General features: G+C 38.9%; 1 protein-coding gene across 7 annotated transcripts in view; it reads left to right on the plus strand.

Moving 5' to 3' along the window:
- LOC309651345 (uncharacterized protein) overlaps positions 1-23,170 on the plus strand; it is a 217,899-nt gene that overhangs the window by 166,972 nt on the left and 27,757 nt on the right. The window contains exon 1 of one of the 7 annotated variants that reach the window (XR_014258029.1): positions 843-4,121. The exons of 5 other annotated variants lie outside the window; for them this stretch is intronic. The gene's annotated coding sequence lies outside the window, so the exon portion shown is untranslated. Of the gene's footprint in view, positions 1-842; positions 4,122-4,142; positions 8,394-23,170 lie in introns of those variants that run through there. One more of the 7 variants, XR_014258030.1, reaches the window with a different exon arrangement.

The raw sequence follows: 23,170 nt of genomic DNA on the forward strand, positions 1-23,170 counted from the left end.
GGTGTGCCAGGTGTTAGTTGTGGCATGTGGGATGTAGTTCCCTGACCAGGGATCGAACCCAGGCCCCCTGCATTGGGAGTGTGGAGTCTTAACCACTGGACCACCAGGGAAGTCCCAACAAGTTTTTCTTGATATTTAGTCATCATTCAATTCCTGGTCCAGAGAGGGACATACCATTACAAATGGAGATATCCTTAATAAATGTAAATTTACCTCATAAAAGGGCATTTTCTACTCGGTTTTCAAAGATTCTCCTGGGTCTGCTGTTCTTTTAAATTAATCTGTCTAAAATAATCCTTTTGTCAAATGGGCACATTTTGGGGTGGTGTATTCTGCTCCCCTTGACACGTATGTGCCCTAATTTGCTTATGAATTCATCTACAGAAGGACATCCTCATATCTTTAAGTTTTTAGCCATTATGAATAGAGCTGCTGTGCATTACTTGATGCTAGTTTTTGTTTGAACACAGGTTTTCAAAGCAGTTGTCTAAATACAAGAGGTACACTTCTTGGATCCTAAGGTGAGACTATTTAGATTTGGAAAAAACTGCCAAACCATCTTCCAAAGTTGTTGTACATGCATTCCACCAGCATCTTGAGTATATTCTTGTATGCTTATTTAGTATCTGTTTATCTTCTTTGGCCAGGTGTGTGTTTCAGTCTTTACTGGATATTAATGGCATCATTTGGTATAATTTGAGTACAAACCCTTTATTAGATATGTGTTTTGGAAATAGTTTCTTCCAGTGTGTGGTTTGTCTTTTGGTTTTCTGAATAAATTCTTTCATAGAGTAGAAATTTTTAATTTTATGAAGTCCACATTATTATTTTTCTTTTGTTGATAGACTTTTGGTGTTGTGTGTTTAAAACGCATCACCACACCCAAGGTCATGTAGATTTTGTTTTCTTTTTTTAATAAATTTATTTATTTATTTATTTATGGCTGCGTTGGCTCTTCGTTGCTGTGTGTGGGCTTTCTCTAGTTGCGGCGAGCGGGGGCTACTCTTTGTTGCCGTGTGTGGGCTTCTCATTGCGGTGGCTTCTCTAGTTGTGGAGCACGGGCTCTAGGCACGCGGGCTTCCGTAGTTGTGGCACGTGGGCTCAGTAGTTGTGGTGTGTGGGCTCTGTAGTTGTGGTGCGTGGGCTCTAGAGCACAGGCTCTGTAGTTGTGGTGCACGGGCTTAGTTGCTCTGCAGCATGTGGGATCTTCGTGGACCAGGGCTCGAACCTGTGTCCCCTGCATTGGCAGGCAGATTTTTAACCACTGCACCACCAGGGAAGTCCTAGATTTTCTCTTTTCTTCTAGAATTTTTATGGTTTGGTAATTTAAACTTGTCTATGGGCACTTTTGAGTGAATTTTGGTTTACGTTGTAAAGTTTGTGTCTGCATTCTTTTCATTACATATGGTTTCTAATTAATTGTTCCTTAACCATGTTTTGAGAAGATACAGTGAGATACTTGGCTCCATTTCAGTTTGGATTTCCAAACTTAGTATACACAGCAGAACAGCATTTGGGATGAGGCCTCTGGGTTTGTGAGTGCGGCGCTCCCGGCACTTCCCTGACGTCCCACAGGGGGCGCCGAACCCACCTGTCTGACCCTGGGGGCACAGGTGCATCTGGCCCACAGACTTTGCTCTGTGAGAAGCTGACAGGAGCTTTGTCTCCTGTCAGGGCTTAGGTTTCTGGACCATGGGGCAGTGTCTACACTGACTGGAGCTGACTTTTCTCAGGACCCACTGGTGAGGAGATGCCATAAGAGGAAAAAATGAGAAATTGTGGAGAATCTTCCTGTGCAGCTGACTGCGGGGTGGGTGAGATGCATCTTCAGGGGACTCAGGAGAGAAAGGGTTTAATGCGGAATACTGTGCGCTTTTAGTTAGTTTTATGTACAGTGTACATGGTGACCAGTGTCGTTCTTTGGAGTCTGGTGTGTAGTTTTCCTGGCACTGTTTGTTGATGGCTTTGGGTAGAATAAACATTTTAATAATAGTCATTTTTCTGATGCATGAGCATGAGCATGGAATATTGTTTTCTACTGTGTCTTCAATTTCTTTATCAATGCTTTATAGTTTTCTGAGTATAGATCTTTCATGTCCTTGGTTAAATTTATTCCTAAATAGTTCTTTTTGATGGAGTTGTAAATGGGATTGTTTTCTTAATTTTTCGTTCTGACGCTTCATTTTAAGTTATAGAAACAAAACTGATTTGTGCGTATTGATTCCATATTTTGCAACTTTACTGAATTTATTTTTTAAACATATTTTTGAAGTAATGTGAAAAATTGTAATGCTAAAATCTCACTGTTTCTACTGCATCCCAGGTAATCCGGAGGACCCAAGACATGGTAGCTACTAGTATACTCCTCTCACGGTGGTTTTTTTTTTTTTTTTTGGCTGTGTTGGGTCTTCATTTCTGCCTACGGGCTTTCTCTAGTTGCAGCAAGCGGGGGGCTACTCTTCGTTGCGGTGCACGGGCTTCTCATTGCGGTTGCTTCTCTTGTTGGGAGCACGGGCTCTAGGCACGCGGGCTTCAGTAGTTGTGGCTCGTGGGTTCTAGAGTGCAGGCTCAGTACTTGTGGCACACGGGCTTAGTTACTCCGTGGCATGTGGGATCTTCCTGGGCCAGGGCTTGAACCTGTGTCCCCTGCATTGGCAGGCAGATTCTTAACCACTGTGCTACCAGGGAAGCCCCGGCAACTCTATTTTTAGTTTTTTGAGGAACCTCTGTACTGTTTTTTATAGTGGCTGCACCAATTTACATTCCGGCCAGCAGTGTAGGAGGGTTTCCTTTTCTCCACACCCCCTCCAGCATTTATTTGTAGACTTTTTATTGATGGCCATTCTGACCACTATGAGGTGATACCTCATTGTAGTTTTAATTTGCATTGTTCTAATAATTAGCGATGTGGAGCATCTTTTCATGTGCCTATTGGCCATCTGTATGTCTTCTTTGTAGAAATGTCTGTTTAGACCTTCTGCCCACTTTTTGATTTTTTTGGGGTGGGGGGTTGTATGAGCTGTTTGTATATTTTAGAAATTTAGGCCCTTGTTGGTCACATCATCTGCAAATATTTTCTCCCAAACAATTAGCACAGGTGCTGGGACAGCTGGATACCCACACACAGAAGAATAAAGTTGGACCCTTCTCCCCCTGATCCTGTATACAAAATCAACACAAAATGGATCAAAAGCCTAGATGTAAGAACCAAAATTATAAAACTCATAGAAGAAAACATGAGAGTAAATCTTCATGACCTTGGATTTGGCTCTGTTTTCTTAGATCTGCTACCAAAAGCACAAGCAATAAAAGATAAAATAGATGAATTGGACTTCCTCAAAATGAAAAACAATTGTGTATAAAAGGAGCAAGGAATAAAATAATCCACCATCCAAAATGGCACAAGATGTTTGCAAACCATGTATCTGATAAAGGACTGTAGCCCACCAGCCAAGCCCCCGGTGGTCCAGTGGAGTGTCTGTGCGGCCCCTTCCGTCCTCGGTGATCAGGGGATCTCAGGCCCCACAGCACCCAAGGGGTGGACACTGGTCATCCTCAGCACCCTCAAGGAGTGAGCGCTGGATGGTCTTGAGCCCAGATGCACTCCCATCACTGCCCTCAAAGGCTGAAGGCTTCAGCATGCCTCCAGAAGGACACAGAGTATTTGCAAGTCTTTGAGAAGGAAGAGAACAGTCTTCACTTTTCCGAAAAGGGCATCTTATTATTTCACAACATGAACATTTTCAATCTGGCTCCCAGGGGTGCCCTCCCACCTTCTTTATTTCTCTGAAAGTGGGCATGGTGGTTTGGCTGTCCCCAGTCCCCACACCAGGTGACAAGGCCAGTGGGGCCAGCTCCTGGTGGTCCTTAGCTTCTTTGGAGATTAACCCAGACCCTCAGCCTGAGGTTGAACGTGGACGCCCCTGCTTCTCCCCATCACCAATTCTCATCTCCTCCCCTGTCTCTTTTCCTCTTGCTTTTCAGAATCAGATTTACCTGATGTCACCACTCACAGTTCCCTCAGAATCCAGAGATTTCACCTCGAAGGAAAGGTTCTGGAAAAATCAGAGGGATAAATAAAGAATGCAGCTGATTCCCACCTTGTGCTGATGCCCAAGAAGGTGATGAGAATGAATGTTTTCATTAGAATTTTAAATCCTCCAAGTAATAGATCATTGGGTGGGCACTGTGTCTTCCTGCTTATTCTAACTATGTCATTCCTGAATTCTAATGCGGCAAATAATTTATATTATAAATATGCCGAGGGGGAGATCCATTTAAAAAATGTTAGAGGTAACTCCAAGGGCTTTACAACAAACAAGGACACAGAACCCTGTGTCCAGACACTGGCTGAGCGATTCCTACCCTGAGCCACAGTCCCCTGGAGGGCAGAGTGGCCATGACCCTCCTCCCCAAGGTGAGCCTACCCAGGCTCATCCCATGTGGCACCACTGCATCGCAGAATCTTAGAGTGGACAATGGCAGGCAGCTGGCTATAGAAGCGGACAAGAGAAAACTGCCCAGCAGCCTGGGACAACCCCAGGGTGAGGCCTTAGTAAGGGCCACCATCAGGTCATTAGTTAGGGCCAGCATCAGGGCTGGAGTTAGGACCAGCGTCAGGGCCTTAGTTAGGGACAGCACCTCAGCCATTTTGAGAATAGAATATTCTGTTGTTTATAAACTACCAAGTCTCTGGTATTTCATTTTAGCAGCCAAAGAGCTGGCTGAGGATAAATATCTCTGAGCTTGAATACCTATCAAGAGAAACCTTCATATCTCAAAAGAAAAGAGAAAATGGGCTGGAAAGAAACCAACAGAACCAAATAATCAATAATTGTGGAACAACTAAAAATGCTATGATATATACATAATGGGTATAGCAAGAGAAGAACAAAGATAGAAAACAGAAAATATTTTTTAAATGACTGAGAATTTCCTCAAATGAATGTCTGACACCAAAAACACAACATGGGAACTCAGACAAAACTATGAATAGTAAAGAAAACTACTGACCAATATCTCTCCAGAACTTAGATGCAAAACTCCTCAAAAAAATATTAATGAATTGAATCCAACAATGTTTTGACAGAATTGTATACCATGAATGAGAAGGATTTATCCCAGGTATGCAAGGTCTGTTCCACATTCTAAAATCAAATAATTACAGCCATCATATTAACAACCTAAAGAAGAAAACTATATTATCATATCAATAGATGCAGAAGACTTTTTAAAAAAATCCAACACTCATTCTTCATGAAAACTCTCAGTAAAATAGAAATAAATAGGAGTTTTCTCAAGTTGATAACAAAAATCTACAAAAACTTTCACCTCACATTGTGCTTAGTGATAAGAAACATGAAACTTTCCCACTAAATTCAGTTAAAAATCAAGGATGTCTCTTGCTCGTGCAATAAGGCAAGAAAAGAAATAAAATACAGATTGGGTAGAAGAAAAAAAAAAAAGAAAAGCAGCTCAGTTAAAAAGTGGACCAACACAATTTACAGCCACCTCACCAGAGAATACAGACACTTTGCATGTAAGTATATGGAAGAATAATCCAGATTACATGCTGTCATTAAAATGCAAATTAAAAATACAATGTTATATACCACTACATAACTCTTAGACTGGCCAAAATGTGGAACAATGACAGCAACAAATGCTGTAGAGGATGTGGAGCAATAGGAACTCTCGTTCATTGCTGGTGGAAATGAAAAATAATAGAGCTACTTTGGAAGACAGATTGACACTTTCTACAACATTGAACATACTCTTACTATACAATCCAGAAAGTGTTCTCATGGATGTATACTGAAAGGAGTTAAAAACATTTGTCCATACAAAATCTGCAGATGGATATTTTTAGCACCTTTATTCAATATTGCCAAAACGTGAATGAAACCAAGGTGTCCTTCAGTAGATGAATGGAAAAATATACTCTAGTATATTCTGGGAATGGAATAATATTCAGCACGAAAAAAGTAAGCTATCAAGCCATAAAAATACATGGGAAATTCTTTTTTTTTCTTTTGAAGTATAAATGATTTAAAATAATGTTAGTTTCTGTTGTACAGCATACAGATTTTTTTTTTTGGAGATTCCATTCCATAGGTTATTATAAGATATTGAATAAAATTCCCTGTGCTATACAGTAAATCCTTGTTGCTTATCTATGTTATGTATAATAGTTTGTATATGTTAATTCCATACCCTAATTTGTTCCTCTTCCCCTCCCTTTCCCCTTTGGTAACCATAAGTTTGTTTTCTATGTCTGTGAGTGTGTTTCTGTTCTGTATATAAATTTATGTATTATTTTTTTTAGATTCCACCTATAAGTGATCATATAGCATTTGTCTTCCTCTGTCTTATTTCATCAAGCATAATGTTCTCTAGGTCCATCCATGTTGCTTTAAATAGCATTATTTTATTCTTTTTTATGGCTGAGTAATATTCCATTATACAGGCACATACACCACATCTTTTTTTTAAATTTAATTAATTTCTGGCTGCATTGTGTCTTCATTGCTGCACGCGGGCCTTCCCTAGTTGCGGCAAGCGGGGGCCACTTTTTGTTGTGGTGTGCAGTCTTCTCATTGCAGTGGCTTCTCTTGTTGCGAAGCAGGGGCTCTAGGCACGTTGGCCTCAGCAGTCGTGGCATGCAGGCTCAGCGGTTGTGGCTCACGGGCCCAGTTGCTCCGCAGCACGTGGGATCTTCTCAGACCATGGCTCGAACCCATGTCCCCGGCATTGGCAGGTGGATTCTCAACCACTGTGCCATCAGGGAAGTCCCTACCACATCTTCTTAAGTCAATCATCTGCTGATGGTAACCTGGGTTGTTTCAGTGTCTTGGCTACTGTAAATAGTGCTGCTATCAACATAGGGGTGTAAGTATCCTTTCAAATTAGTGTTTTTTTTTTTTTCAGATTTATACCAAGTAGTGGAATTGCTGGATCATATGGTAGCTTTTAGTTTTTTAAGGAATTTCCAAACTCTTTTCCATAGTGGCTGGAATTCTTAAATGCATATTACAAGGTGAAAGAAACCAGTATGAAAATGGTAAAAGATATATGATGCCAAAGATATGATATTATGTTAAAGACATATGTATAAGATAGTTAAAAGGTCAGTGGTTGCCCAGGGTGGCAGAGATGGGGCAGTGAATAGCTTAAGTCTAGAGAATTCTCAGGATAATTAAAATAATCTGTATAATACTCTTGATATAATGATGGATTCTTGTCATTATGCATTTGTCCAATCCCACACAATGTACATCACTAAGGATGAACCATAAGGTAAACTATGGTCTTTGAACAAGTATGATATATCAATGTAGATCCATCGACGGTACAAATGTTCCACTCTTTTGTGGGGTGTTGGGCATGAGGGGCCTATACCTGTGTGGGAGCAGGAAGCATATGTGAAATCTCCATCATGTTTTCATTTTTGCTATGAACCTAAATGGCTTTTTATAAATCACTTAAAATTTAAATATTTACATTGGTAAGTAGAGCATGAAACACTTATTGGCATATATTAAAAGATTCCAAAACTAAAATTAGAACTACCATATGACCCAGTGATTCCACTCCTGGGTGGATAACAAAAACAACCCCAAAACACTAATTCAAAAGGATACACTAATTCAATGTTCATAGCAGCATTTTTTTACACTGCCAAGATATGGAAGCAAGCTAAGTGTTCATCAACAGATGAATGGATAAAGAAGGTGTGATATATATAAACACAATGCCATCCTACTCAGCCATAAAAAACATAAAATTTTTCCATTTTCAGCAACATGGATGGAGTTGGAGGGCATTATGCTAAGTGAAATAAGTCAGGGAAAGGTAAGTAATGTGTGATATCAAATATATGTGGAATCTAAAAAGTACAACAAATCAGTAAATATAACAAAAAAGCAAACTCACAGATATATAGAACAAACTAGTGGTTACCACTGGGGAGTGTGGAGGAGCAATATAGTGGTTGGGAAGTGGGAGGTACAAATATTGGCTGTGGGTGGGGATGTAGTTTACAAAACGGAAAATAACCAATATTTAATAATAACTGTAAATGAAAAGTAAACTTTAAGTTGTATAAAAATTTAATTTTTAAAAAATAAAATAAAATTTTTAACTGATTCAATATTCTCAAAGAATATTTGAAAAAGTAGATATGCTTTTCTCTAATTTTTATTTAATTAATGCACTTTAAAGATGTGAGAGGACTAGGAACCAAGATGGCGGAGTAGAAGGATGTGCTCTCACTCCCTCTTGCAAGAACACCAGAATCAAAACCAGCTGCTGGACAGTCATCGACAGGAAGACACTGGAACTCACCAAAAAAGACACCTCACATCCAAAGACAAAGGAGAAGCCACGATGAGATGGTAGGAGGGGCGCAATCACAGTAAAATCAAATCCTATAACTGGTGCGTGGGTGACTCACAGACTGGAGAACACTTATACCACAGAAGTCCACCCACTGGAGTGAAGGTTCTGAGCCCCACGTCAGGTTCCCAACCTGGGGGTCTGGCAACGGGAGGAGGAATTCCTAGAGAATCAGACTTTGAAGACTAGTGGGATTTGATTACAGGACTTCGACAGGACTGGGGGAAACAGAGACTCCACTCTTGGAGGGCACACACAAAGTAGTGTGCACATCGGGACCCAGGGGAAGGAGCAGTGACCCCAGGGGGGACTGAACCAGACCTACCTGCTAGTGTTGGAGGGTCTCCTGCAGAGGTGGGTGGTGGCTGTGGCTCACCGTGGGAACAAGGACACTGGCAGCAGAAGTTCTGGGAAGTACTCCTTGGCGTGAGCCCTCCCAGAGTCCGCCATTAGCCCCACCAAATAGCCCAGGAAGGCTCCAGTGTTGGGTTGCCTCAGGCCAAACAACCAACAGGGAGAGAACCCAGCCCCACCCATCAGTAGTCAAACAGATTAAAGTTTTACTGAGCTCTGCCCACCAGAGCAACAGTCAGCTCTACCCACCACCAGTCCCTCCCATCAGGAAACTTGCACAAGCCTCTTAGATAGCCTCATCCACCAGAGGGCAGACAGCAGAAGCAAAAAGAACTACAGTCCTGCAGCCTGTGGAACAAAAACCACATTCACAGAAAAATAAGATGAAAAGGCAGAGGGCTATGTACCAGATGAAGGAACAAGATAAAACCCCAGAAACAACTAAATGAAGTGGAGATAGGCAACCTTCCAGAAAAAGAATTCAGAATAATGATAGTGAAGATGATCCAGGACCTCGGGAAAAGAATGGAGGCAAAGATCGAGAAGATGCAAGAAATGTTTAACAAAGACCTAGAAGAATTAAAGAACAAGCAAATGGAGATGAACAATACAATAACTAAAATGAAAACTACACTAGAAGGAATCAATAGCAGAATAAATGAGGCAGAACAAAGGATAAGTGACCTGGGAGACAGAATGGTGGAATTCACTGCTGCAGAACAGACTAAAGAAAAAAGAATGAAAAGAAATGAAGACAGTCTAAGAGGCCTCAGGGAGAACATTAAACGCAACAACATTCCCATTATAGGGTTCCCAGAAGGAGAAGAGAGAGAGAAAGGACCAGAGAAAATATTTGAAGAGATTATAGTCAAAAACTTCCCTAACATGGGAAGGGAAATAGCCACCCAAGTCCAGGAAGCGCAGAGAGTCCCATACAGGATAAACCCAAAGAGAAACACACCGAGACACAGAGTAATCAAACTGGCAAAAATTAAAGACAAAGAAAAATTATGGAAAGCAGCAAGGGAAGAAGGACAAATAACATACAAGGGAACTCCCATAAGGTTAACAGCTGATTTCTCAGCAGAAACTCTACAAGCCAGAAGGGAGTGGTGTAATATACTTAAACTGATGAAAGGGAAGAACCTACAACCAAGATTACTCTACCCAGCAAGGATCTCATTCAGATTCAATGGAGAAATCAAAAGCTTTACAGACAAGCAAAAGCTAAGAGAATTCAGCACCACCAAACCAGCTCTACAACAAATGCTAAAGGAACTTCTCTAAGTGGGAAACACAAGAGAAGAAAAGGACCTACAAAAACAAACCCAAAACAATTAAGGAAATGGTCATAGGAACATACATATTGATAATTACCTTAAATATGAATGGATTAAATGCTCCACCCAAAAGACAGGCTTGCTGAATGGATACAAAAACAAGACCCATCTCTATGCTGTCTACAAGAGACCCACTTCAGACCTAGGGGATGGAAAAAGATATTCCATGCAAATGGAAATCAAAAGAAAGCTGGAGTAGGAATACTCATATCAGATAAAATAGACTTTAAAATAAAGAATGTGACAAGAGACAAGGAAGGACACTACATAATGATCAAGGGATCAATCCAAGAAGAATATATAACAATTATAAATATATATGCACCCAACATAGGACCACCTCAATACATAAGGCAACTGCTAACATCTATAAAAGAGGAAATCGACAGTAACACAATAATAGTGGGGGACTTTAACACCTCACTTACACCAATGGACAGATCATGCAAAATGAAAATAAATAAGGAAACACAAGCTTTAAATGACACAATAGACCAGATAGATTTAATTGGTATTTATAGGACATTCCATCCAAAAACAGCAGATTACACTTTCTTCTCACATGCGCATGGAACATTCTCCAGGATAGATCACATCTTGGGTCACAAATCAAACCACAGTAAATTTAAGAAAATTGAAATCATATCAAGCATCTTTTCTGACCACAATGCTATGAGATTAGAAATGAATTACAGGGAAAAAAACGTAAAAACCACAAACACATGGAGGGTAAACAATATGTTACTAAATAACCAAGAGTTCACTGAAGAAATCAAAGAGGAAATCAAAAAATACCTAGAGACAAATGACAATGAAAACATGACGATCCAAAACCTATGGGATGCAGCAAAAGCAGTTCTAGGAGGGAAGTTTATAGCTATACAAGCCTACCTCAAGAAACAAAAAGAATCTCAAACAATCTTACCTTACACCTAAAGGAACTAGAGAAAGAAGAACAAACAAACAAAACCCAAAGTTAGCAGAAGGAAAGAAATCATAAAGATCAGAGCAGAAATAAATGAAATAGAAATAAAGAAAACAATAGCAAAGATCAATAAAACTAAAAGCTGGTTCTTTGAGAAGATAAACAAAATTGGTAAGCCATTAGCCAGACTCATCAAGAAAAAGAGGGAGAGGACTCAAATCAATAAACTTAGAAATGAAAAAGGAGAAATTACAGCAGACACCGCAGAAATACAAAGCATCCTAGGAGACTACTACAAGCAACTCTATGCCAGTAAAATGGACAACTGGAAGAAATGGACAAATTCTTAGAAAGGTATAACCTTCCAAGACTGAACCAGGAAGAAATAGAAAATATGAACAGACCAATCACAAGTAATGAAATTGAAACTGTGATTTAAAATCTTCCAACAAACAAAAGTCCAGGACCAGATGGCTTCACAGGTGAATTCTATCAAACATTTAGAGAAGAGCTAACACCCAGCCTTCTCAAACTCTTCCAAAAAATTGCAGAGGAAGGAACACTCCCAAACTCATTCTATGAGGCCACCATCACCCTGATACCAAAACCAGAAAAAGATACTACAAAAAAAGAAAACTACAGACCAATATCACTGATGAATATAGATGCAAAAATCCTCAACAAAATACTAGCAAACAGAATCCAACAACACATTAAAAGGATCATACACCATGATCAAGTGGGATTTATCCCAGGGATGCAAGGATTCTTCAATATATGCAAATCAATCAATGTGATACACCATATTAACAAATTGAAGAATAAAAACCATATGATCATCTCAATAGATGCAGAAAAAGCTTTTGACAAAATTCAACACCCATTTATGATAAAAACTCTCCAGAAAGTGGGCATAGAGGGAACCTACCTCAACATAATAAAGGCCATATATGACAAACCCACAGCAAACATCATTCTCAATGGTGAAAAACTGAAAGCATTTCCTCTAAGATCAGGAATGAGACAAGGATGTCCACTCTCACCATTATTATTCAACATAGTTTTGGAAGTCCTAGCCATGGCAATCAGAAGAAAAAGAAATAAAAGGAATACAAATTGGAAAAGAAGAAGTAAAAGTGTCACTGTTTGCAGATGACATGATACTATACATAGAGAATCCTAGAACTGCCACCAGAAAACTACTAGTGCTAATTAATGAATTTGGTAAAGTTGCAGGATACAAAATTAATGCACAGAAATCTCTTGCATTCCTATACACTAATGATGAAAAATCTGAAAGAGAAATTATGGAAACACTCCCATTTACCACTGCAACAAAAAGAATAAAATACCTAGGAATAAACCTACCTAGGGAGACAAAAGACCTGTATGCAGAAAACTATAAGACACTGATGAAAGAAATTAAAGATGATACCAACAGATGGAGAGATATACCATGTTCTTGGATTGGAAGAATCAATATTGTGAAAATGACTATACTACCCAAAGCAATCTACAGATTCAATGCAATCCCTGTCAAATTACCAATGGCATTTTTTACGGAACTAGAACAAATCATCTTAAAATTTGTATGGAGACACAAAAGACCCCGAATAGCCAAAGCAGTCTTGAGGGTAAAAAACGGAGCTGGAGGAATCATACTCCCTGACTTCAGACTATATTACAAAGCTACATTAATCAAGACAATATGGTACTGGCACAAAAACAGAAACATAGATCAATGGAACAAGATAGAAAGCCCAGAGATAAACCCACGCACGTATGCTCATCTAATCTATGACAAAGGAGGCAAAGATATACAGTGGAGAAAAGACAGTCTCTTCAATAAGTGGTGCTGGGAAAACTGGACAGCTACATGTAAAAGAATGAAATTAGAATACTCCCTAACACCATACACAAAAATAAACTGAAAATGGATTAGAGACCTAAACGTAAGACTGGACACTATAAAACTCTTAGAGGAAAACATAGGAAGAACACTCTTTGACATAAATCACAGCAAGATCTTTTTTGATCCACCTCCTAGAGTAATGGAAATAAAAACAAAAATAAACAAATGGGACCTAATGAAACTTCAAAGCTTTTGCACAGCAAAGGAAACCATAAACAAGACGAAAAGACAACCCTCAGAATGGGAGAAAATATTTGCAAACAAATCAACAGACCAAGGATTAATCTCCAAAATACATAAACAGCTCATTCAGCTCAATATTAAAGAAACAAACACCCTAATCCAAAAATGGGCAGAAGACCTAAATAGACATTTCTCCAAAGAAGACATACAGACGGCCACATGAAAAGCTGCTCAACATCACTAATTATTAGAGAAATGCAAATCAAAACTACAATGAGGTATCACCTCACACCAGTTAGAATGGGCATCATCAGAAAATCTATAAACAAAGATGCTGGAGAGGGTGTGAAGAAAAGGGAACCCTCTTGCACTGTTGGTGGGAATGTAAATTGATACAGCCACTATGGAGAACAATATGGAGGTTCCTTAAAAAACTAAAAATAGAATTACTATATGACCCAGCAATCCCACTACTGGGCATATACCCAGAGAAAACCGTAATTCCAAAAGACACATGCACCAGAATGTTCATTGCAGCACTGTTTGCAATAGCCAGGTCATGGAAGCAACCTAAATGCCCATCGACAGACGAATGGATAAAGAAATTGTGGTACATATATACAATGGAATATTACTCAGCCATAAAAAGGAACGAAATTGAGTCATTTGTTGAGACGTGGATGGATCTAGAGACTGTCATACAGAGTGAAGTAAGTCAGAAAGAGAAAAACAAGTATCGTATATTAACACATGTATGTGTAACCTAGAAAAATGGTACAGATGAACCGGGTTGCAGGGCAGAAGTTGAGACACAGATGTAGAGAACAAACATATGGACACCAAGGGGGAGAACTGCGGTGGGGTGGGGATGGTGGTGTGCTGAATTGGGCGATTGGGATTGACATGTATACAGTGATGTGTATAAGATTGATGACTGATTAAAAAAAAAAAAAGAACCAATAGCTCTAACTTATTTTATATCATTGTGGGTATGTCTCCCCTAGTGTATTTATAATATACAAAGTATATCACCCGCAAATAAATTTATATGAGTTACCCAATTAAAAATAATTCGTATTAATTCTTTAAAAGTTTGGTAGAATTCACCAGTGAAGCCATCTAGTCTTGGTATTTTTTTGTTGGGAGATTTTTGAGAACTGATTCAGTCTCCTTAATAGTAATTTGGTCTGTTCAGATTGTTTCATTTCTTCATGATGCAGTCTTTTTATTTTTTTAATAAATTTATTTATTTGTTTTTATTTTCTGCTGTGTTGGGTCTTCGTCGCTGTGCGCGGGCTTTCTCTAGTTGCAGCGAGCAGGGGCTACTCTTCGTTGTGTTGCGCGGGCTTCTCATTGCGGTGGCTTCTCTTGGTGCAGAGCACGGGCTCTAGGCCTGCGGGCTTCAGTAGTTGTGGTGTGTGGGATCAGTAGTTGTGGCTCTTGGGCTCTAGAGTGCAGGCTCAGTAGTTGTGACACATGGGCTTACTTGCTCTGCGGCATGTGGGATCTTCCCGGGCCAGGGCTCGAACCCTTGTCCCTTGCATTGGCAGGCAGATTCTTAACTACTGTGCCACCAGGGAAGCCCCTGGTCATTTTATTTTTTTTCTTTGGCCCATTGATTATTTAGGATCATGTTGTTTAATTTCCACATATTTGTAAACTTTCCAGATTCTGTCCTGTTCATTTCTGGTTTTTTACCATTATGGTTGAAAAAATACTTAGTATGATGTTAGTCTTCTTCAATTTGCGAAGAGTTGTTTAGTGACCCATCACATGATCTGTCCTGGCGAATGTTCAATGTGCACTTGAGAAGAATATGTATTCTGCTGCTGTTGGATGGACTGTTCTGTTTTTGTCTGTTCAGTCAATTTGGTCTAATGTACAGATCAGGTTCAGTACTTCCTTATTGATTTTCTTTTTGGATGACCTATTCATTGTTGAAGGTTGGGTATTAAAGATCCCTACACTTTTTTTTTTTTTACTATTGTCTATTTGTCTCTTCAAATCTGTTAGTGTTTGCTTAGTATATTAAGATCCTCCACCGTTGGGTGCATACTTATTTATGATTTTTGTCTTGATAAATTGAGAACATTATCATTATATAATGACCTAATTTCTTTTTCCTTGTTGCAGCTTTAGGCTTAAAGTCTGTTTTGTCTGGTAAAACTCTAGCTACCACTGCTTTCTTTCTTTTTTTTTTTTTAAGGTTTTTTTTGTTTTTGAAATATACGTTTCTTGTTTTTATTTTATAAACTTTTTTTTAATTAATTAATTAATTTTTGACTGTGTTGGGTCTTCGTTTCTGTGCGAGGGCTTTCCCCAGTTGCGGCGAGCGGGGGCCGCTCTTCATTGCGGTGCGCGGGCCTCTCGCTGTTGTGGCCTCTTGTTGCGGAGCACAGGCTCCAGCCGCGCAGGCTCAGTAGCTGTGGCTCATGGGCCTAGTTGCTCCGCGGCATGTGGGATCTTCCCAGACCAGGGCACGAACCCGTGTTCCCTGCATTGGCAGGCAGACTCTCAACCACTGTGCCACCAGGGAAGCCCTACCACTGCTTTCTTTGGTTTCCACTTGTATGGAATATCTTGTACCAGAGCTTCAATCTGAGCTTATTTGTGTTTTTAACTCTGAAGTGAGCCTCTGATAGCCAGCATATAGTTCGATCTTGTATTTTTGTCTGTCTAGCCACTCTATGAATTTTGACTAAAGAATTTACTACATTTATGTTTACAGTAATTATTGACAGTTAAGGACTTACCGTAAGATACCATCTTATTGTTTTCTGGATTTTTTGTTTCTTGTTCCTTTCTTTCTTGCTGCCTTTCTTTGTGAATTAGTGATTTTCTGTAGTGGTATGTTATGATTCCCTTCTCTTTATGTTTTCTGAATCTACTATAAGATTTTTGCTCTGTGGTTCCATGAGGCGTACAGAAAACATCTTACAGATGTAACAGTCTATTTTATGTTGATAATAATATAACTCCATGTCACAAACACAAAACTACACTCTTACTCCCCTCCATGAATTTTTGTATATGGTGTTACAACTTACCTCTTTGTATATTGTTTATACATTAAAATTATTATAGATGCAGTTATTTTAATAATCACATACTTTACCCTTTATACTACAGTTAACCAGTTAACACACCACCATATCACATTATTAAAAGTATTCTTACCTTAAGTATATACTTACGTTTACAAGTCTTCTGTATTCTCATATGTTTTCATGGTACTATTTAGTTTACTTTTATTGTAGCTTGATGAACTCTTAGAATTTTTTTAAGACAGATATAGTGATTATGAACTCTCTCAGCTTTTTTGTGAGAGTTTTTAATCTCTTCATTTAAGAAGGACAATTATGATGGAGAGCATATTCTTTGTTGGCAGTATTTTTTTCATTGAGTAATTTGAAGGTATTACCCCACTCTCTCCTAGCCTGTGAGGTTTCTTTTGAGAAATCAACTGATAACCTTATGAGGTTTCTCCTTTAAGTCATAAGCTTCTCTCCTCTTGCTCCTTTTCAGATTCTTTGTTTTTGATTGTTGACAGTTTTACTATAATGTGTTTTGGGGAATGTTTTTGGGTTTTTTTCTTTCTTTTTTTTTTTCAGTTTGGTGCCCTATTAGCTTCATAAACTAGGATATCCAAATCTCTCCCCTGATTATGAAAGTTCTCAGCAAGTATTTCTTTAAATAAGCCTTCTCTCTCTATCTTTTCCTTTTAAGCCTCCATAATTCACAGAAGATTTCTTTTGATGGTATCCTATAGATCACAAAATCCTTCTTCACTCTTTTTTTATGATCTATTCTGGAGAATGTTCCATGAACACTTGAGAAGAAAGTGTATTCTGTTATTTTTGGATGGAATGTCCTATAAATATCAATTAAGTCGTCTTTTTTAATGTATCATTTAAAGCTTGTGTTTTTTATTTATTTTCATTTTGGTTGATCTGTCCGTTGGTGAAAGTGGGGTGTTAAAGTCCCCTGCTATGATTGTGTTACTGTCTATTTCCCCTTTTATGGCTGTTAGCATTTGCCTTATGTATTGAGGTGCTCCTATGTTGGGCGCATATATGTTTACAATTGTTATATCTTCTGGGATTGATCCCTTGATCATTATGTAGTGTCCTTGTCTCTTGTAATAGTCTTTATTTTAAAGTCTATTCTGTCTGATATGAGAATTGTTACTACAGCTTTCTTTTGATTTCATTTGCATGGAATATATTTTTCCATCCCCTCACTTTCACTCTGATGTGTCCCTAGGTCTGAAGTGGGACTCTTGTAGAAAGCCTACATAACAGGTCTTGTTTTTGGATCCATTCAGCCAGTCTATGTCTTTTGGTTGTAGCATTTAATCCATTTACATCTAAGGTAATTATCGATATGTATGTTCCTATTACCATTTTCTTAATTGTTTTGCGTTTGTTATTGTAGGTCTTTTCCTTCTCTTGTGTTTCCTGCCTAGAGAAGTTCCTTTAGCATTTGTTGTAAAGCTGGTTTGGTGGTGCTGAATTATCTTAGCTTTTGCTTGTCTGTAAAGATTTTAATTTCTCCATTGAATCTGAATGAGATCCTTGCTGGGTCGAGTAATCTTGGTTGTAGGTTTTTCCCTTTCATCCCTTTAAGTATGTCCTGCCCCTCCCTTCTGGCTTGCAGAGTTTCTGCTGAAAGATCAGCTGTTAACCTTATGGGCATTTCCTTGTATGTTATTTGTTCCTTTTCCCTTGCTGCTTTTAATATTTTTTCTTTGTATTTAATTTTTGATAGTTTGATTAATATGTGTCTTGGCGTGTTTCTCCTTGGATTTATCCTGTATGGGACTTTCTGCTCTTCCTGGACTTGATTGACTATTTCCTTTCCCATATTAGGGAAGTTTTCCACTATAATCTCTTAAAATATTTTCTCAGTCACTTTCTTTTTCTCTTCTTCTTCTGGCACCCCTATAATTCGAATGTTGGTGCATTTAATGTTGTCCCAGAGGTCTCTGAGACTGTCCTCAATTCTTTTCATTCTTTTTTCTTTATTCTGCTCTGCAGTAGTCATTTCCACTATTTTATCCTCCAGGTCACTTATCCGTTGTTCTGCCTCAGTTATTCTGATATTGATTCCTTCTAGAGAATTTTTAATTTCATTTATTGTGTTGTTCATCATTGTTTGTTTGCTCTTTAGTTCTTCTAGGTCCTTGTTAAACGTTTCTTGTATTTTCTCCCTTCATTGTAGTTTTGGTTTACATTTCTCTAATAATTAGCAATTTGAGGATCTTTTCATGTGCCTGTTGGTCATCTGTATATCTTCTTGGGAGAAATGTCTCTTTAGATCTTCTGCAGTTTTCTTCATTGAGTTTTTTTTATATGGAGCTGCATGAGCTGTTTGTATATTTTAGAGTTTAATCCCTTGTGGGTTACATTGTTTGCAAATATTTTCTCCCATTCCACAGGTTGTCTTTTCATTTTGTTCATGGTTTCCTTTGCTGTGCAAAAGAGTTTCAGTTTAACTAGGTCCCATTTGTTTATTTTTGTTTTTATCTTCATTACTCTAGGAGGTGGATCCAAAATGATTTTGCTGCAATTTATGTCAAAGTGTCTTTTGCCTATGTTTTCCTCTAGGGGTTTTATAGTATCCATTCTTACATTTAGGTCTTTAATTCATTTTAAGATTATTTTTGTGTATGATGTTAAAGAATGTTCTAATTTAATTCTTTTACATGTAGCTGTCCAGTTTTCCCAGAACCACTTATTGAAGAGGCTGTCTTTTCTCCATTGTATGTTCTTGCCTCTGTTGTCATAGATTAATTGACCTTAGGTGACTGGGTTTACTTCTGGGCTTTCTTTCTGCTCCATTGATCTATATTTTTGTTTTATGCAAGTACCCTGTTGTTTTCAGGACTGTAAGTTTGTAGTATGGCCTGAAGTCAGGAAATCTGATACTTCCAGCTCCGTTTTTCTTTCTTAAGGTTAGTGTGGCTACTAGGGGTCTTTGTGTTTTCATACAGACTTAAAATTTTTTTGTTCTAGTTCTGTGAAATATGCCATTCGTCATTTGATAGGGATTGCATTTAATCCATGGATTGTCTTGGGTTATATGATCATTTTAACAATATTGATTCTTCCAGTCCAAGAACATAATGTATCATTCCATCTGTTTGTGTCATTTTAAATTTCTTTAATCAGCATCTTACAGTGTTTGGAGTACGGTTCTTTTGTCTCCTCAGGTAGGTTTGTTCCTAGATATTTATTTCTTTTGATGTGATGGTAAATAGGAATGTTTCCTTCATTTTTCTTTCTGATCATTCGTTTTGCTTTAAGGCTCCAGTTCCCCCTGCACTCCTGGTACAGCTGCACACCCGGGGGCCTTGCCACCTGGCTTCCAGTCCAGACCTTGTAAAAATCCATGAAAAATCTGGACTGCAGAGCTGGTCCCTGGGGGCTCCAGCTTAAGAAGTGCTGCCCCAGGGGTTCCAGAAATTGAGAAAGGAAAAGTGAATAGAGTAGTGGGGTGGCATAGAGAAGGGTGAGTGCCCTGGGAGATTTTGAGAGAAATATCCTCCACCTAAAACCCCTGCCCCTGCAACTGATCTGTTGGTGTCATGGGATTTCAGTGCCTTTTGTGAGGTGATGGCTCTGCTTCGTTACTCCTGTGCTCAACACTATGCCAAACCAAATCCTCACCTCTTACTGAATTCCAAGGATTTTGAAAGCACTGTTCACGGCTGACTTGGTTTTCAGTTCCCTAAACAGCAGTTTTGAACGGTCCAAGCTATTTAAAAGTATTCTGCTTAACTAAGACAAAACTCTATTCTTTTGAAAAACTAACAAGAATTCAGAGAAAATATGCTCTTTGCCCCATTCCATCAATCTTCTGCACACTTGGTGGATACAAGATTGGATACACCAGACACCTCTGACTCTCTGGCCCAAACTGGGTCCCTTCACAGAGGGGACATAGGTCTGCCATTCAATATGCAATTCTGAAGTCTAGCCACGGCACTCAGACAAGAAAAAGAAAGAAAACCTATCCAAATTGGAAGGGAATAGGTTAAATTTTCATTATATGCAGATGACATGATATGATATATAGAACCTAAAGACTCCACACACAAACTACTAGAATTGATAAACAGATTGAGCAGGGTGGCAGGATACAAGATAAATACAGAAATCGGTTGCATGTCTTTATATTAACAATGAAATAGCAGAAAGGGAATGGAAAAAAAAAACAATCCCTTTTAAAATTGCATCCAAAAAAATAAAATACTTGGGAATAAACCTGACCAAGGTTGTGAGAGACATATAAGCTGAGAACTATAAAACATTAATAAAGGAAAGTGAAGAGGATTCAAAGAAATGGAAAGATATCCCATGCTCTTAGAATGGAAGACATATTATTAAATTGGCCACTGGACCCAAAGCAATCCACAGCTTTAATGCCATCCCTATCAAATTACCCATGATATTTTTCACAGAACTAGAACAAAGAATCTTAAAATTTATATGAAACCATAAACAACCCAGAATTGCCCAAGCAATCCTGAGGAAAAAGAACAAAGCAGGAGACATAACGCTTCCACACTTCAGAGAATACTACAAAGCTACAGTAAACAAAACAGCATGGTATTGGCACAAAAACAGACACATGGATTGATGAAATAGACTAGAGAGCCCAGAAATAAACCCACACACCAATGGTCAATTAATCTTCGACAAAGAGGCAAGACTATACAATGGGAAAAAAAGACAGTCTCTTCAGCATGTGGTGTTGGGAATGTTGGACAGCCACAGGTAAACCATTGAAGTTAGAACACACCCTCACACCATGCACAAAAATAAGCTCAAAATGGCTGAAACAGTTAAATATAACACATGACACCATAAAACCTGTAGAAGAGAACATAGGCAAAACATTCTGTGACATAAGTTGTACAAATGTTTTTGTAGATCATTCTTCCAAGGCAATGGAAATAACAGCAAAAAGAAACAGATGGGACCTATACAAACTTATAAGCTTTTGCAAAACAAAGGAAACCATAAAGAAAATGAAAAGACAACTTATGGAATGCAAGGAACCATTTGCAAATGATGCAACCTACAAGGGTTTAATTTCCAAAATATACAAACAGCTCATACAACCAACCCAATCAAAAAAATGGGCAGAAGACCTAAGCAGACATTTCTGCAAATAAGACATACCAATAGGCACATGAAAAGATACTCACCATTGCTAATTATTAGAGAAATGCAAATCAAAACTACAGTGAGGTATCACCTTAAACCAGTGGAATGGCCATCATTTTAAAGTCTACAAATAAATGCTGGAGAGGGTGTGGAGAAAAGGGAACGTTTCTACACTGTTGGTGGGCATGGAAATTGGTGCAGCCACTATAGAAAACAGTATGGAGGTTCCTCAAAAAAATAAAAATAGAGTTGCCATATGATCCAGCAACCCCTCTCCTGGGCTTATATCCAGACAAAAGTATAATTCAAAAAGAAGGACTTCTTGTGGGGAGGGCTGCATAGTCTGGTGGGACAGTCCTTCACCCCATCATCAGTGCCTGCAACCTTTGCTCCTTCACCTACTCCTTCTGTGGTCAGAAGTGGTCTGAATAACCACCTTGAACTCTCTATGGCAACAGTCATGGCACCTGGTGGATATGGGGATCCTAAGGCTGTCTGGCTGCCTGCAGTAAAGGCTAAAGGCTTGGAGATTTCTGGAACATTTACTCACTGCCAAGGGCACATCTATATGGAAATGAACTTCATGAAGAAAGCTCTGTAGCACATGACAGACTTGGCAGTTCAGTTTAACAAGAATAGCTTTGGTGTCATCCCCAGCACTCCTCTGGCCATCCCTACACCACTGATGCCAAACCAGAGCATTGATGTCTCCCTACCTCTCCACACCTTGGACCCAGTCATGAAGATAGAACCTCTGAACAACCTGCAGGTGGCTGTGAAAAACAATAGTGATGTCTTCTACTTCAACTGCCTCATCCCACTCAATGTGGGTTTTGTAGAGGATGGCAAAATGAAGGACCAGGTCTTCCTTGCAACATGGAAGGATATTCCCAATGAAAAAGAACTTCAGTTTCAGATTAAGGAAAGTCATTTAAATGCTGACACTGTTTCCAGCAAGTTGCAAAACAACATTTATACTATTGCCAAGAGGAATGTGGAAGGGCAGGACATTCTGTACCAATCCCTGACTCACTAATGGCGTTTGGGTTTTGGCCCAGCTCCATAGCAAGCCAGAAAACCCCAATTACACACTGTTGCCAAAGTGTAGAGCTAGCTCCTGAAGCCTCCCAGTACATCTATCAGGTCTATGACAGCGCTCTGAAAAACTAATAGACTGGTCTGGTGCCCTCAGGCCATCCTGTGATTGGTGCAAGCCAAGAACTCTTAACTGGAAGAAATTGTATTGCCGTGTGGAATCTGAACCCAAACACACGGAGGCCATCCGCAAGGTAGTGATGGGTCTGACCTGTGCTAATATTAGGGCACAACCTTTTGGATAGTTTTAGCTATCCGACACTGAGCATTTGTAACCACAGCTTCAATCACTTCCCACCTCTTGCCACCTGCTGCTCTCTGTCCTTATTTGTGGGCTTCTCCATCCTGTGCCAGTGGCTGGCATTTTTGACTGTAGTTTGATATTTTGTAATTGAGAGCTCACTTCAAAAGCAGCAAAAGACAAAATATATTAAAGCAAGGAAAAGTGTCCCTGAAAGAAAAACAAGGTTATTTGTTGTGTTTTTTCTACTCAGCTGTTTGAGCATATTATACATATTACAGAGGTTTTCCAAATATTTTTCCCATTTTGTAGGTACACTCTGCTCTCTGTAAATTGTTTCCTTTGCTGTTCAGAACTTTATGGTTTAATGCAATCTGTTTTTCAAAAATTTTTTTTCTTTTGCTGCCTGTGTTTTTGTGGTCACATCTAAAAATACATTGCCCATAGCACTGTCAAGACGTTTTTTTGCCCCTATATCTTCTTCTAGTAACTTTACAGTTTCAGATCTTATATTTAATTCTCTAAACCAGTTTGAATTAATTTTTGTATACAGTG

Source organism: Balaenoptera physalus (assembly GCF_965194825.1).
Source record: "Balaenoptera physalus genome assembly, chromosome: 21".
Lineage (NCBI taxonomy): Eukaryota > Metazoa > Chordata > Mammalia > Artiodactyla > Balaenopteridae > Balaenoptera > Balaenoptera physalus.